The 17,989-nt window shown below is 43.7% G+C and overlaps 1 protein-coding gene across 4 annotated transcripts in view; it reads left to right on the top strand.

The window, feature by feature from the left end:
• Positions 1-17,989, top strand: part of LOC110526894 (inositol polyphosphate-5-phosphatase A) — a 273,309-nt gene that overhangs the window by 185,731 nt on the left and 69,589 nt on the right. The gene's annotated exons all lie outside the window — the stretch shown is intronic.

Genomic DNA, 17,989 nt, shown 5'->3' with positions numbered 1-17,989 from the left:
GCTTGGACCATGTTAGTTTGTAGGTGATGTTGACACCAAGGAACTTGAAGCTCTCAACCTGCTCCACTGCAGCCCCATCAATGAGAATGGGGGGCGTGCTCGGTCCTCTTTTTCCTGTAGTCCACAATCATCTCCTTTGTCTTGATGTCCTGGCACCACACGCCCAGGTCTCTGACCTCCTCCCTCTCATCGTTGTCGGTCATCAGACCTACCACTGTTTTGTCATCGGAAAATGTAATGATGGTGTTGGAGTCATGCCTGGCCATGCAGTCATAGTGAACCGGGAGTACAGGAGGGGACTGAGCATGCACCCCTGAGCGGCCCTTGTGTTGAGGGTCAGCATGGCGGATGTGTTGTTACCTACCCTTACCACCTGGGGGCGGACCATCAGGAAGTCCAGGATCCAGTTGTAGAGGGAGGTGTTTAGTGATGAGCTTTGAGGGCGATATGGTGTTGAACGCTGATCTGTAGTCAATGAATAGCATTCTCACATAGATGTTCCTTTTGTCCAGGTGGGAAAGGGCAGTGTGGAGTGCAATAGAGATCATCATCTGTGGATCTGTTGGGGCGGTATGCAAATTGGAGTGGGTCTAGGGTTTCTGGGATAATGGTGTTGGTGTGAGCCGTGACCAGCCTTTCAATGCACTTCATGGCTACAGACGTGAGTGCTACAGGGTCAGTAGTCATTTAGGCAGGTTACCTTAGTGTTCGTGGGTACAGGGACTATGGTGGTCTGCTTGAAACTTGTTGGTATTACAGACTCAGTCAGGAACAGGTTGAAAATGTCAGTGAAGACACTTGCCAGTTGGTCCGCGCATGCTCAGAGTACAATCCGTCTGGCCCTGTGGCCTTGTGAATGTTGACCTGTTTAAAGGTCTTGCTTATGGCTATGGAGAGCGTGATCACACAGTTGTGTGTATGTTTCAGTGTTACTTGCCTCGAAGCAAACATAGAAGTAATTTAGCTCATTTGGTAGGTTTGTGTCACTGGGCAGCTCGCGGCTGTGCTTCCCTTTGTAGTCTGTAATAGTTTGCAATTCCTGCCACATCTGACGTGCATCGGAGCCGGTGTAGTATGATTCAATCTTAGTCCTGTATTGACGCTTTGCCTGTTTGATGGTTCGTCGGAGGGCATAGCGAGATAACTTATAATCTTCCGGGCTTCTTGAAAGTGGCAGCTCTACCCTTTAGCTCAGTATGGATGTTGCCTGCCATCCATGGCTTCTGGTTGGGGTATGTACGTACGGTCACTGTGGGAACGACGTCATCGATGCCAGTGACTGCCATCGGAAGAATCCCGGAACGTATTGCAGTCTGTGCTAGCAAAACAGTCCTGTAGCTTAGCATCTGCTTAATCTGACCACTTTTTATTGACCGAGTCACTGGTGCTTCCTACTTTAGTTTTTGCTTGTAAGCAGGAATCAGGAGGATATAATTATGGTCAAATTTGCCAAATGGAGGGTGAGGGAGAGCGTTGTATGCTTCTCTGTGTGTGGAGAAAAGGCTGTGTATAGTTTTTTTTCCCTCTTGTTGCACATTTACATCCTGGTAGAAATGAGGTGAAACAGATTTAAGTTTCCCTGCATTAAATCAAATCAAATGTATTTATATATCCCTTCGTACATCAGCTGATATCTCAGTGCTGTACAGAAACCCAGCCTAAAACCCCAAACAGAAAGCAATGCAGGTGTAGAAGCATGGTGCCTGGGGAAAAACTCCCTAGAAAGGCCAAAACCTAGGAAGAAACCTAGAGAGGAACCAGGCTATGAGGGGTGGCCAGTCCTCTTCTGGCTGTGCCGGGTGGAGATTATAACAGAACATGGCCAAGATGTTCAAATGTTCAGAAATGACCAGCATGGTCAAATAATAATAATCACAGTAGTTGTCGAGGGTGCAACAAGTCAGCACCTCGGGAGTAAATGTCAGTTGGCTTTTCATAGCCGATCATTAAGAGTATCTCTACCACTCCTGCTGTCTCTAGAGAGTTGAAAACAGCATGTCTAGGACAGGTAGCACGTCCGGTGAACAGGTCAGGATTCCATAGCCGCAGGCAGAACAGTTGAAGCTGGAGGAGCAGCACGGCCAGGTGGACTGGGGACAGCAAGGAGTCATGCCAGGTAGTCCTGAGGCATGGTCCTCAGAGAGAGAGAGAAAGAAAGAGAGAATTAGAGAGAGCATACTTAAATTCACACTGGACACCGGATAAGACAGGAGAAGTACTCCAGATATAACAAACTGACCCTAGCCCCCCGACACATAAAATACTGCAGCATAAATACTGGAGGCTGAGACGGGAGAGGTTAGGAGGCACTGTGGCCCCATCCGATGATACCCCCGAACAGGGCCAAACAGGAAGGATATAACCACACCCACTTTGCCAAAGCACAACCCCGACAACACTAGAGGGATATCTTCAACCACCAACTTACCATCCTGAGACAAGGCCGAGTATAGCCCACAAAGATCTCCGACACGGCACAACCCAAGGGAGGCGCTAACCCAGACAGGAAGATCACATCAGTGACTCAATCCACTCAAATGACACAACCCTCCTGGGGACTGCATGAAAGAGCACCAGTAAGACAGTGACTCAGCCCCTGTAATAGGGTTAGAGGCAGAGAATCCCAGTGGAAAGAGGGGAACCGGCCAGGCAGAGAGAGCAAGGGCGGTTCATTGCTCCAGAGCCTTTCCGTTCACCTTCACACTCCCGGGCCAGACTACATATGACCCACTGAAGAGATAGGAGGCCTGCGTCTTGTGACCGTAGCGTACGTGTAGGTATGTACGGCAGGACCAAATCAGAGAGATAGGTAGGAGCAAGCCCATGTAATGCTTTGTAGGTTAGTAGTAAAACCTTGAAATCAGCCCTTGCCTTAACAGGAAGCCAGTGTAGGGAGGCTAGCACTGGATTAATATGGTCAAATGTTTTGGTTCTAGTCAGGATTCTAGCAGCCGTATTTAGCACTAACTGAAGTTTATTTAGTGCTTTTTCCGGGTAGCCGGAAAGTAGTCTAACCTAGAAGTAACGAAAGCATGGATTCATTTTTCTGCATCATTTTTGGACAGAGGGTTTCTGATTTTTGCAATGTTACGTAGATGGAAAAAAGCTGTCATTGAAACAGTCTTGATATGTTCGTCAAAAGAGAGATCAGGGTCCAGAGTAACGCCAAGGTCCTTCACAGTTTTATTTGAGACAACTCTACAACCATTAAGATGAATTGTCAGATTCAACAGAAGATCTCTTTGTTTCTTGGGACCTAGAACAAGCATCTCTGTTTTGTCCGAGTTTAAAAGTTGAAAGTTTGCAGCCATCCACTTCCTTATGTCTGAAACACAGACTTCTAGCGAGGGCAATTTTGGGGCTTCACCATGTTTCATTGAAATGTACAGCTGTGTGTCATCCGCATAGTGAAAGTTAACATTATGTTTTCGAATGACATCCCCAAGAGGTAAAATATATAGTGAAAACAATAGTGGTCCTAAAACGGAACCTTGAGGAACACCGAAATTTACAGTTGATTTGTCAGAGGACAAACCATTCACAGAGACAAACTGATACCTTTCCGACAGATAAGATCTAAACCAGGCCAGAACTTGTCCGTGTAGACCAATTTGGGTTTCCAATCTCTCCAAAACAATGTGGTGATCGATGGTATCAAAAGCAGTACTAAGGTCTAGGAGCACGAGGACAGATGCAGAGCCTTGGTCTGATGCCATTTAAAAGGTTATTTACCACCTTCACAAGTGCAGTCTCAGTGCTATGATGGGTTCTAAAACCAGACTGAAGCATTTCGTATACATTGTTTGTCTTCAGGAAGGCAATTAGTTGCTGCGCAACAGCCTTTTCTAAAAAAAAAAAATTGAGAGAAATAGAAGATTAGATATAGGCCGATTTTAGTTTTTTATATTTTCTGGGTCAAGGTTTGGCTTTTTCAAGAGAGGCTTTATTACTGACACTTTTAGTGAGTTTGGTACACATCTGGTGGATAGAGAGACGTTTATTATGTTCAACATAGGAGGGCCAAGCACAGGAAGCAGCTCTTCCAGTAGTTTAGTTGGAATAGGGTCCAGTATGCAGCTTGAAGGTTTAGAGGCCATGATTATTTTCATCATTGTGTCAAGAGATATAGTAGTAAAACACTTGTCTCTCTCTTGATCCTAGGTCCTGGCAGAGTTGTGCAGACTCAGGACAACTGAGCCTATAAGGAATACGCAGATTTAAAGAGGAGTCCGTAATTTGCTTTCTAATAATCATGATCTTTTCCTCAAAAGTTCATGAATTTATTACTGCTGAAGTGAAAGGCATCCTCACTTGGGGAATGCTGTTTTTTAGTTAGCTTTGCGACAGTATCAAAAATACATTTTGGATTGTTCTTATTTTCCTCAATTAAGTTGGAAAAATAGGATGACCGAGCAGCAGTGAGGGCTCTTCGATACTGCACGTTACTGTCTTTCCAAGCTAGTTTGGTGTGGCGCCATTTCCGTTCCAATTTTCTGGAAGCTTGCTTCAGAGCTCGGGTATTTTCTGTATACCAGGGAGCTAGTTTCTTATGAGAAATGTTTTTAGTTTTTAGGGATGCAACTGCATCTAGGGTATTGCACAAGGTTCAATTGAGTTCCTCAGTTAGGTGGTTAACAGATTTTTGTCCTCTGACGTCCTTGGGTAGGCAGAGGGAGTCAGGAAGGGCATCAAGGAATCTTTGTGTTGTCTGTGAATTTTTGCACGGCTTTTGATGCTCCTTGGTTGGGGTCTGAGCAGATTATTTGTTGCAATTGCAAACGTAATAAAATGGTGGTCCGATAGTCCAGGATTATGAGGAAAAACATTAAGACCCACAACATTTATTCCATGGGACAAAACTGAGTATGACTGTGACAGTGAGTAGGTCCAGAGACATGTTGGACAAAACCCACGATGATGGCTCCGAAAGCCTTTTTGAGTGGGTCTGTGGACTTTTCCATGTGAATATTAAAGTCACCAAAAATTTGAATATTATCTCCTATGAATACAAGGTCCGATAGGAATTCAGGGAACTCAACGAGGAACGCTGTATATGGCCTGTAAACAGTAGCTATAAAAAGTGATTGAGTAGGCTGCATAGATTTCATGACAAGAAGCTCAAAAGACGAAAACATATATTTTTTTTGTAAATTGAAATTTGTTATCGTAAATTTTAGCAACACCTCCGCCTTTGCGGGATGCACGGGGGATATGGTCACTAGTGTGACCAGGAGGTTAGGCCTCATTTAACACAGTAAATTCATCAGGCTTAAGCCATGTTTCAGTCAGGCCAATCGCATCAAGATTATGATCAGTGATTAGTTCATTGACTATAACTGCCTTTGAAGTAAGGGATCTAACATTAAGTAGCCCTATTTTGAGATGTGAGGTATCACAATCTCTTTCAATAATGGCAGGAATGGAGGAGGTCTTTATCCTAGTGAGATTGCTAATGCGAACACCGCCATGTTTAGTTTTACCCAACCTAGGTCGAGGCACAGACACGGTCTCAATGGGGATAGCTGAGCTGACTACACTGACTGTGCTAGTGGCAGACTCCACTTAGCTGGCAGGCTGGCTAACAGCCTGCTGCCTGGCCTGCACCCTATTTCATTGTGGAGCTAGAGGAGTTAGAGCCCTGTCTTTGTTGGTAGATAAAATGAGAGCTCCCCTCCAGCTAGGATGGAGTCCGTCACTCCTCAGCAGGCCAGGCTTGGTCCTGTTTGTGGGTGAGTCCCAGAAAGAGGGCCAATTATCTACAAATGCTTTTGGGAGGGGCAGAAAACAGTTTTCAACCAGCGATTGAGTTGAGACTCTGCTGTAGAGCTCATCACTCCCCCTAACTGGGAGGGGGCCAGAGACAATTACTTGATGCCGACACATCTTTCTAGCTGATTTACACGCTGAAGCTATGTTGCGCTTGGTGATCTCTGACTGTTTCATCCTAACATCGTTGGTGCCGACGTGGATAACAATATCTCTATACTCGCCAGTTTAGCTTTAGCCAGCGCCATCTTCAGATTAGCCTTCACATCAGTAGCCCTGCCCCCTGGTAAACAGTGTATGATCGCTGGATGATACGCTTTAAGTCTAATACTGCGGGTAATGGAGTCGCCAATGACTAGGGTTTTCAATTTGTCAGAGCTAATGGTGGGAAGCTTCGGCATCTCAGACCCCGTAATGGGAGGAGTAGAGACAAGAGAAGGCTCGGCCTCTGACTCCGACTCGCTGCTTAATGGGGAAAACCAGTTGAAAGTTTCTGTCGGCTGAATGAGCGACACCGATTGAGCATTCCTACAGCATTTCCCTCCAGAAGCCATGAGAAAGTTGTCTGGCTGCGGGGACCGTGCGAGGGGATTTGTACTAACGTTACTATCTGTACTTACTGGTGGCGCAGATGCTGTTTCATCCTTTCCTACACTGAAATTACCCTTGCCTAACGATTGCGTCTGAAGCTGGGCTTGCAGCACAGCTATCCTCGCCGTAAGGCGATCGTTCTCCTGTATATTATGAGTACAGCGACTGCAATTAGAAGGCATCATGTTAATGTTACTACTTAGCTTCGGTTGTTGAAGGTCCTGACGAACCATGTCCAGATAAAGCGTCCGGAGTGAAAAAGTTGAATGAAAAAAAGTTGAGTGAGTGAAAAACAAAAAAATATAAACGGTAATTAAAAAGTAAAAACCGTAAAGTTGTCAGGTAGCAAAGTAAGGTTAGCAACAAAACGCACAGCAACACGTAAACAAGTCTGCAAGTTGTGACCGGAAATGCTCAATATCAGTATCTGTCACGTGTTCCAAATGGCAATACACTGGGTCACTGCTACTCTAACTTCCGCAAAGAAAACTAAAGTCCTCGGCCACTAGGAGCACCGCCTCTGGATGAGCGTGTTCCTGTTTGCTTATGGCCATATACAGCTCATTGAGTGCGGTCTTAGTGCCAGCATCGGTTAGTGGTGGTAAATAGACAGCTACGAAGAATATAGATGAAAACTCTGTAGTTTGTTCTATAAATTATTATGAGATACTCTACCTTTGGCGAGCAAAACCTTGAGACTTCCTTAGATTTCGTGCACAAGCTGTTGTTTACAAATATACATAGACCGCCACCCCTTGTCTTACCAGAGGCTGCTGTTCTATCCTGCCGAAAACGTGTAAAACCCGCAAGCTGTATGTTATTCATGTCGTTCAGCCACTACTTGGAAAAACATAAGATATTACAGTTTTTAATGTTCCGTTGGTAGGGTATATGTGCTTGTAGTTTGTCTGTTTTATTATCCAATGATTGTACACTAAACAGATGCCTCACAAGTCCTCAACTGTCAGCTTCATTAAATAGTACCTGCAAAACACCAGTCTCAATGTCAACAGTGAAGATGCGACTCTGGAATGCTGGCCTTCTAGGCAGAGTTGCAAAGAAAAAGCCATATCTCAGGCTGGCCAACAGAAATAATAGATTAAGATGGGAAAAAGAACACAGACACTGGACAGAGGAACTCTGCCTAGAAGGCTAGCATCCCGGAGTCGCAGAATCACTGTTGACGTCGAATTCTACTTAATGAAGCTGCCAGTTGAGGACTTTTGATGCGTCTGTTTCTCAAACTAGACAATTGTCGTCTTGCTCCTGTTGGGGCCTCCCACTCCTCTTTCTATTCTGGTTATAAAAAGTTACAAATGACGTGAATAAAAAACACACAATAGCACGTTTGGTTAGGGGACTGTAAAACGTCATACTTCTTCTCCAGCTCCATTATGTTGATCATGTGTCTGGGTTTTCTATGCTGTTAATGTTGACAGAGCGTGCACGCGTAGAAGTACCTGGCCTTCTTCTCAAAAGTGCCCAGCTGGGCTTCTCAGTCATTTTTTTTCATTACCTCAAGTCCTTTTTATAGATTTTTTTATTTATTTTTTTTTTACATCCATTAAAATTATAATAGTTCCTCACAGTATTTTAAAAGTCTTTCCAACACTCTCCCCCTCGATAATCAGTGTCGCTAATAAATAGGCTATGGACTTGCCAAGTTCATTAAAGGTAAAATAAAAAATAACAGGGAGAAAACCCATCAGAGTTAATTTCAATGGGATCGATATGTATTTGTTTATATGCAGAAGGGCCAACAGACAAGGACAAAGTAGGCATATATCTTTATTTTGAATCCTTTAATGTTGTGTCAATATGAAAATACGACAGATGCTTTCAAACCTGGCATTTCTTAATTTGTCAATTTAATATTTAAAAGTAATAACCTGAATAATCATAATGGAATGTCATGATATTAACGATGTGTAATGGCTTGTTTCAAGTAGGTTTTCATTAAGAAGCATAGCCATGTAAAAAAAGTGATGGTTATGTTGGCGACTGTGTACAACGGCCTGGCCAATTACCGTAATCTCAAATTCCAAGACTGTCACAGCCCTTTACTTTTGTTAGAAATCTATTTATTTTTACAGACTAACTTGTATTTTCATTGTGGCCCATTTGGCCCTAGGACACTGAGACACATGGGTTTGCAAACACAACTTTTAAACTAAAGAAATGTTACTGTCTTTAAGTGACCATTCCATTGGCCACTTGCACCACAAAAAATACAGGGGGAACTATCCTTGTAGTTGATTAGTGTTCTTTCAGTCTCTTGAAGCATGTCTGTTGGAAGGTCAATGATGACATCGTGTGTGTTAACCCCATCCAGCCACCAGCATCCCCCCACAACAAACACATTTTCCCAGGCTGCTGTCCCCCCACTCTGCCCCCTCCCCTCCCCATCGCTCCTATTCTGCCTGGTCTGTGGTGGTGCTTTATGATGGAGGACTAGGAAGGAACCCACCACCGAGTGCCTTCTCTTTTTACAGCCTCGTAAATATATTGTTTTCAGGGGTCTGGGAAGGAGTCCACCCTCCACCCAGAGATTTATCCCCCCCGATTAGCGAGGTGCTAGCATCCTGAATCATTAATTACACAAGTAGGCTAGCAGCGCTACTGCCATAATCTTAATTTCTTATCTCTCCTCTGTTAGATGGGGCCTCTTAAGTAAATTATTAGGTATAGGAAGTTAATTATATGTCGCTTATGTGCGTTTTAAATGCACTTGGATGCCGGTTCTGCTGTAGATCTGGAAGCATTCCATGAACCTGGGTTCTGGACTCCATGAATCCTCCCTAACTCACACACACAGCTCTATATTACAGCTGAAATCAGAAGTTTACATACACCTTAGCCAAATACATTTACAATCAGTTTTTCACAATTCCTGACATTTAATCATAGTACAAATTCCCTGTTTTAGGTCAGTTAAGATCACCACTTTATTTCAAGAATGTGAAATGTCAGAATAATAGTAGAGAATGATTAATTTCAGCTGTTATTTCTTTCATCGCATTCCCAGTGGATCAGAAGTTTACATACACTCAATTAGTATTTGGTAGCATTGCCTTTAAATTGTTTAGCTTGGGTCAAATGTTTCAGATAGCCTTCCACAAGCTTCCCACAATAAGTTGGGTGAATTTTGGCCCGTTCCTCCTGACAGAGCTGGTGTAACTGAGTCAGGTTTGTAGGCCTCCTTGCTCGCACATGTTTTCTCAGTTCTGCCCTCACATTTCCTATGGGATTGAGGTCAGGGCTTTGTGATGGTCACTCCAATACCTTGACTTTGTTATCCTTTAGCCATTTTGCCACAACTTTGGGGTCATTGTCCATTTGGAAGACCCATTTGCGACCGAGCTTTAACTTTAATGTCTTGATGTTGCTTCAATATATCCATTCAATTTTCCTCCCTCATGTTGCCATCTATTTTGTGAAGTGCACCAGTCCCTCCTGCAGCAAAGCACCCCCACACCATGATACTGCCACACCCGTGCTTCACGATTGGGATGGTGTTCTTTGGCCTGCAAGCCTCCGCCTTTTCCCTCCAAACATAACAATGGTCATTATGGCCAAACAGTTCTACTTTTGTTTCATCAGACCAGAGGACATTTCTCCAAAAAGTATGATCTTTGTTCCCATGTGCAGTTGCAAACCGTAGTCTGGCTTTTTTATGGCGGTTTTGGAGCAGCGGTTTTGGAGCAGTGGCTTCTTCCTTGCTGAGCGGCCTTTCAGGTTATGTTGATATAGGACTCGTTTTACTGTGGATATAGATACTTTTGTGCCTGTTTCCTCCAGCATCTTCACAAGGTTCTTTGCTGTTGTTCTGGGATTGATTTGCACTCCTTCTCACCAAAGTACGTTCATTTCTAGGAGACAGAACGCATCTCCTTCCTGAGCAGTATGACGGCTGCGTACTATTGTTTGTACAGATGAACGTGATACCTTCATGTATTTGGAAATTGCTTCCAAGAACGGACCAGACTTGTGGAGGTCTACAATTTCTTTCTGAGGTCTTGGCTGATTTCTCTTCATTTTCCCATGATGTCAAGTAAAGAGGCACTAAAGTAAAGAGTTTGAAGGTAGGCCTTGAAATACATCCACAGGTACACCTCCAATTGACTCAAATTATGTCAATTAGCCTATCAGAAGCTTCTAAAGCCATGGCATCATTTTCTGGGATTTTCCAAGCTGTTTAAAGGCGCAGTCAACTTAGTGTATGTAAACTTCTGACCCACTGGAATTGTGATACAGTGAATTATAAGTGAAATAATCATTCTGTAAACAATTTTTGGAAAACTTACTTGTCATGCAAGAAGTAGATGTCCTATCCGACTTGCCAAACAAGAAATTTGTGGAGTGGTTGAAAAACAAGTTTTAATGACTCCAACCTAAGTGTATGTAAACTTCAGACTTCAACTGTACCTCTGGCTCTATTACGTACTGTGGGTTTCTGGATTTCTCAATGTTCCGTGACCATGTCCCTACAGTGCCTTCAGAAAGTATTCAGACCCCTTGACTTTTTCCACATTTTATTACGTTTACAGCCGTATGCAAAAATGTATTAAATTGTTTTTTCCCCTCATCAATATACACACAATACCACATAATGACAAAGCAAAAACAGGTGTTGCGGAATGCTTGTGCTTCTAGTTCCGACAGTGCATCAATATCTAACAAGTAATCTAACAATTTCACAACAACTACCTTATACACACACAAGTGTAAAGGGATAAATAAGAATATGTACATATAACTTATGTACGAGCGATGGCCGTGCGGCATAGGCAAGATGCAGTAGATGGTATAGAGTACAGTATATACATATGAGATGAGTAATGTAGGGTATGTAACATTATATAAAGTGGCATTGTTTAAAGGGACTCGTGATACATTTGTTACATCCAATTTTTAATTATTAAAGTGGCTAGAGATTTGAGTCAGTATGTTGGCAGCAGCCACTCAATGTTAGTGACTGCTGTTTAACAGTCTGATGGCCTTGAGATAGAAGCTGTTTTTCAGACTCTCTGTCACAGCTTTGATGCACCTGTACTGACCTCGCCTTCTGGATGGTAGCTCGGTGAACAGGCAGTGGCTCGTTTGGTTGTTGTCCTTGATGATCTCTTTGGCCTTCCTGTGACATCGGGTGCTGTAGGTGTCCTGGAGGGCAGGTTGTTTGCCCCCGGTGATGCGTTGTGCAGACCTCAGCACCCTTTGGAGAGCCCTGCGGTTGTGGGTGGTGCAGTTGCCCTATGGGTCTCACGGTCGCTGCCGGTTGCGACAGAGCCTGGACTCGAACCCAGAATCTCTAGTGGCACCACTAGCACGGTGTAGTGCCTTAGACCACTGCGCCGGTGATATTGTTTCCTACCTTCACCACCTGGGGCGGCCCGTCAGGAAGTCCAGTACACAATTGCACAGGGCGGGGTTCAGACCCAGGGCCTCGAGCTTGGAGGGTACTATGGTGTTGAATGCTCAGCTATAGTCAATAAACAGCATTCTTACATAGGTATTCCTCTTGTCCAGATCGGATAGGGCTGTGTGATGGCGATTGCATCGTCTGTGGACCTATTTGGGCGGTAAGCATATTGACATTTTTATTTAACCAGGTAAGCTAGTTGAGAACAAGTTCTCATTTACAACTGCGACCTGGCCAAGATAAAGCAAAACAGTGCGACAAACAACAAGACAGAGTTACACATGGACTAAACAAACATACAGTCAATAACACAATAGAAAAAGTCTATATACAGTATGTGCAAATGACGTGAGGAGGTAAGGCAATAAATAGGCAATAGTAGCAAAGTAATTACAGTTTAGCAAATTAACACTGGAGTGATAGATGTACAGATGATGTGCAAGTAGAAATACTGGTGAGCAAAAAAGTAAATAAAACAATATGGGGATGAGGTAGTTGGATGGGCTATTTACAGCTGGGCTGTGTACAGCTGCAGGGATCGGTAAGCTGCTCAGATAGCTGATGCTTAAAGATAGTGAGGGAGATATAAGTCTCCAACTTAAGCAATTTTTGCAATTCAGTGAGATATACCAGTGAGATATACCTGCTGGAGCGCTGCTACGGTTGGGTGTTGTTATGGTGACCAGTGAGCTGAGCAGGTGTAGCTTTACCAAGCAAAGACAGATGGATGACCTGGAGCCAGTGGGTTTGGTGACGAATATGTAGCGAGGGACAACCGACGAGAGCATACAGGTCGCAGTGGTGGGTGGTATATGGGGCTTTGGTGACAAACCGGATGGCTCTGTGATAGACTGCATCCAGTTTGCTGAGTAGAGTGTTGGAGGCTATTTTGTAGTTTTACAAGGGTATGTTTGGCAGCGTGAGTGAAGGAGGCGTTGTTGTGAATTAGGAAGCCGACTCTAGATTTAATTTTGGATTGGAGGTGCTTAATGTGAGTCTGGATGGAGAGTTTACAGTCTAGCCAGACACCTAGGTATTTGTAGTTGTCCACATATTCTAAGTCAGAACCGTCCAGAGTAGTGATGCTAGTTGGCCGGGTGCGGGCAGCGATCGGTTGAAAGGCATGCATTTAGTTTTACTATCGTTGAAGAGCAGTTGGAGCCGGTTGAAGCTCGTTTGTAGATTTGTTAACACAGTGTCCAAAAAAGGGCCAGATGTATGGTGTCGTCTGCGTAGAGGTTGATCGGGAAATCACCAGCAGCAAGAGCGACATTGTTGGATATATACAGAGAAAAGAGTCGGCCGAGAATTGAACACTGTGGTACTCCCATAGAGATTGCCAGAGGTCCGGACAACAGGCCCTCCGATTTGACACACTGAACTCTATCTGAGAAGTATTTAGTGAACCAGGAGAGGCAGTCATTTGTTGAGTCTGCCGATAAGAATACGGTGATTGACATTCGAAAGCCTTGGCCAGGTTGATGAAGTGGGTCTAGGGTGACAGGTAAGATGGCGGTGATAGTATTGTTAACCAGTCTCTCAAAGTACTTCATGATCACCGAAGTTAGTGCTACGAGGCGATAATCATATAGTTCAGTTACTTTTGCATTCTTGGGTACAGGAACAATGTTTAACGGGGACCGCGTACTGTTAACAGCTTAGCTTCCTCCACTGTCCGACTGCCCCATACTGTGCTCAAACCAGTGATCCTGCTTCACATACACATGACCGCCCTCCTTGACAACGTTCCAACATGTTGAGCCACCCAAAAGGTACCGATTGGATGGCTCCATCCCTGACATTCAAGCTTACGGCATATTCTTAACTCTGTTACATATGTTCATTACATCACCACATACTAAGTAGAATGCAAGTGTGGATATTGGGACCGAGTTCATGACTGCACAAATCCCATGCAAAGTATAGCAGCTTCCCATAGAAAGGAGAGCATGCCCATAGAGGGCAGATGCCCCCTCAGTTTTCTCCTGTTTTTTAATTTGTCAGATGTTAAATGAATGACTTATCATAATTATTTATACAAATATTTTGTGGATGGGCCACACTGACTGGACCAGGCAAAGAGTATTCTTTCCCTCAATGCTCCCTAGTAAGTGGTGCACCACAGAGCAGAGAGACAGTGTTTAATTTGAGTTTAGCTGCCAGTGATGGGAAGGACTCGCAAGAGGTATGCTTGTAAATTAACATTTGATCAAGCAACGCAGCCTTTCCTTCTTGATGATTAAATAAAAATCAAAATGTTATTCTCTGTAATTCTAGCCACCTAGCAATTTTATTAAGTTGGCTTTAGCTAGCCAGCTAGATATGTGACTGGGTGATCGGGAACCTAACTAGCACCAAGCCACTTCAGGCTATCAATCAAGTTAGCTGGCATGCCTGCTGGCAAGGTCGCAGGAATTTAGAAATACAAGCAATTACTAAATGTACTGAATCAGACTCACATTCCTTTCAATCTTTTACCCAGATTTTAGTTTATTTTAAAAAATGAACCACCAGGATACAGACAGCTCAATAGTTAAGCTTAGACATGCAGAAAAATACTTAGTTTAAATGTAATCTGAGAAAGGGAATACCTAGTCAGTTGCATTCAACTGAAATGTGTCTTCCACATTTAACCCAACCTCTCTGAATTAGAGAGGTGCCGGAGGCTGCCTTAATCAACCACCACGTCATCAGCGCACAGGGGAGCAGCTGTTGAGGGTTAACTGTCATGCTCAAGGACAGAACGGAAGGTTTTTCCACCTTGCCGGCTCAGGAATTCGAACCAGCGACCTTTCAGTTACTGGTCCAATGCTTTTAACTGCTAAGCTACCTGGCACCTTATGATAATGTTATGATGCAAGATGTTGAGGTCAGGGATCTGTGCAGACCAGTCAAGTTCTTACACACCGATCTCGACATACCCTTTCTGTATGGACGGGGCATTGTCAGGCTGAAACGGGACAGGGCCTTCCCCAAACTGTTGCCATGAAGTTGGAAGCTCAGAATGTCATTAAATGCTGTAGCGTAAAGATGTCCTTTCACTGGAGCCTAGCCCAAACCATGAAAAACCGCCCCAGACTATTATTCCTCCTCCACCAAACTTTAGTTGGCACTATGCACTGGGGCAGGTCGCGCTCTCCTGGTAGCCGCTGCGACCTTTACACCACTCCAGCTGACGCTCGGCCATGGAAACCCATTTCATGAAGCTCCAGACGTTCAGTCCTTGTGATTTAAAGGGGTGTACAGATTCAACCGCGAAAGGGAGGTTTTCCAATGCCTTGCAAAAAAGGGCAGCTATTGGTAGAAAAAAAGCAGACATTGAATATCTCTGAGCACAGCGAAGATGTTAATTACACTTTTGATAGGCATAACGATACAGGCGTCCTTCCTGAATTTTACCATAATGGTGACTTTAAAACAGAGTTGAATGGCACAACACTAACCTATTTGACAGTGAAAAGGAAGCCTGTACAGAATTGAAAATATTCCAAAACATGTATTCAAGGCACTACGATAAACTGCAAAAAATGTGGCAAAGAAATTAACTTTGTCCGGGACAAAACCAGCACAACATCAAGAACTTGAGTTTAGTATACAAAGAAACAGTACAGAGCTAAGCACAGGCAAAATCAGAGGAAAACCTGGTTGTCCGCTTTTCAGGCACTGGAGTTTATTCCCAAGACATTGAATGTTCCTGAGTGGCCTAGTTAGTTTTGGCTTAAGTCTGTCAAGACATGAAAATGGCTGTCTAGCTGTTAACAATCAACTTGAAGAATGTGCAAAGCTCTTAGACTTAACCAGAAAGACGTAAATGTGGTACTGACTCGGGTAGATTGGATATTCATTTTTCAATACATATGTTGTGTCTTGGTCATTATGGGGTATTGTGTGTAGATGGGTGAGACATTTTGAATTGAGGTTGTAACAAAATGTGGAATACTTTCTGAAGACAGGGGATTGCTGATGCTTTGTATTGTCAGTTCGTAACAAAAGGGAGACGAGGAATAACAAAATACATTTCAATAAAAACGAAATACCATTGTTAATTGAGTGTAATCCATAGTGTTTGGCATGCATAAATGTGATGATGCAGGGTGTTGAAAGGTGCTCAAGCAAATAACTAAAAGGCCATGTAGCTGACGACCTTCCCGGCTCCGCCCATCGGCATCCTAATAAGGAAAACGAGCAAAGAGAAAAAAATACAGCAGACAGTGGAGGGTCGTCACCCCCCCCATAAAACCGGTGACCAACAAGGACCGAAACATACCAGCCTCTGCGCCAAATTGGTGTACATGTTCACAATTCCATTTCCCCCAGCCAACCGCAACCTCCCCAGACCTCAGCAAGGAAGCAACGTTTCAGAGGAAAGAAGAAAACGAGACCATAAGGGAACAGACAGAAGCGACAGAACAATACCAAACAATGGTCAGTCGCGTAAACATTCAGGGACAGGGCGCGTCAGCAACAAGCTCCAACGAAAATAACATCTCAGGGTCCTTCTCATAAAATTTTGGCAACAGCAACGTAACAGAATTGACTACGTTTATCGCAAATTAACTAGTCTACATTAGACGCCATAATCAGAAGTAAATACATTTCTCTTCCCGCTCTGCTGAACACACCAGACCACAAGAGAAGTGACAATCATACGAGGCACCACAGAAGAGAGATGAGATATGGAACTTCCAAAACCTACAGTAACTCAACCCTAGTCTTCGTGCAGATTTGCAGTGGGTAATTACGCACCGTAGCCCGCTGGCAAGGAAATAAACCACCCAGCACACTGGCAGATTACCCCAAGCCACAAATGTGCCCCTGAGACAACAGCTCAGGCCACAGACACACATTCATAAAATAACCATGTATTCCAAAATGAAACCCGTCGCTAAGCCTAACAGCAGAAAAAGGCTATAGCTCCGGGTAGTAAGTGTCACTGCCCTACCCAAATCTCCCACTGAGGTACACAGACAATTGTACTCACCCAGACCAATGTCCCAACAGCAAGTAGAGCAAGAGTCTCCAGCCTGGGCAGGGGCCTGGAAACTACCCAATATACTCTTCAATGCAGCACACAACCAACTATCCACCGCAGTGGCAAGTTTACCAAACAAACAAAGGCAACCAATACTGGGCACCAAACATTACAACACAAACAAGCTGTAAAAAAAAATGGAAACGAAGCACCTACAGAGTTTAACATTAACGCCACATTTTCTCCCAAACACAATACCTTCAAGATCCCGGATGAGCCCCCACTTGTCACGAACCGGCTCGAAGTCCGTAACAAAAAGGGAGACAACGTAGAGATTAGGAATAACAAAAATATATTTATTAAGTAAACTAAATACAATTAACAATGGTGTGTGTAATCAGTAGTGTGAGTGTTTTGCATGCATAAATGTGATAATTGCAGGGTGTTGAAAGGTGCCAAAGCATTCAAACAAAAGGCCACAAAAATACCACAACAAAATCTATAAAGGTGTCTGCATGGAGAGTCTCCTCCATCAATGGGGAAGTGGTGTATTTATCCTGGGACGCACCCGGGCCCAGGTGTTTCCCATGTCGCTGACGACCCCCCCGGCTCCGCCCACCGGCATCCTAATAAGGAAAACGAGAGCAAAGAGAAGAAATACGGCAGACAGAGTGGGAGGGTCGTCACAGTATAATTCAATTAAATGTTTCAAGAACAAAATTACATGTAACTATTTAAGTAATTGTAGTGAGGACAGTAACATTAGTAATCTCAAAAGTGTAATATCATTTAAAAGTATGCATTAAAAAGTGTTTGTAATACATAAATGTGGCAAAACTAATGTAGACATTAATACATGCATATACATTACTTCCAAAATATTTTTGCAGGCATGGTGGCTTCAGCACATCCCCCTTTCTGTCACCCAAATAATGGGTGTATGACGCCTCTGCAAGCACACTCAGTCAGATCTTGTCATACGCCATTTGGAATAGCATGTTCAAATCAACTCAATCACAAACTAGAACATATACTGAACCAAAACATAAATGCAACATGCAAAAATTTCAAAGAGTTTACTGAGTTACAGTTAATATATTGAAATCAGTCAATTTGAAATAAAATCATTAGGCCCTAATCTATGGATTTCACGTGACTGGGTGGGCCTGGGAGGGCATAGGCCAACCCACAATCAGAATTTGTTTTTCCTCACAAAATAGCTTTATTACAGACAGAAATAC

Source organism: Oncorhynchus mykiss, chromosome 1 (genome assembly GCF_057628025.1).
Source record: "Oncorhynchus mykiss isolate SJ-2025 chromosome 1, ASM5762802v1, whole genome shotgun sequence".
NCBI lineage: Eukaryota > Metazoa > Chordata > Actinopteri > Salmoniformes > Salmonidae > Oncorhynchus > Oncorhynchus mykiss.
This window is presented reverse-complemented; position numbering and strand designations above follow the sequence as displayed.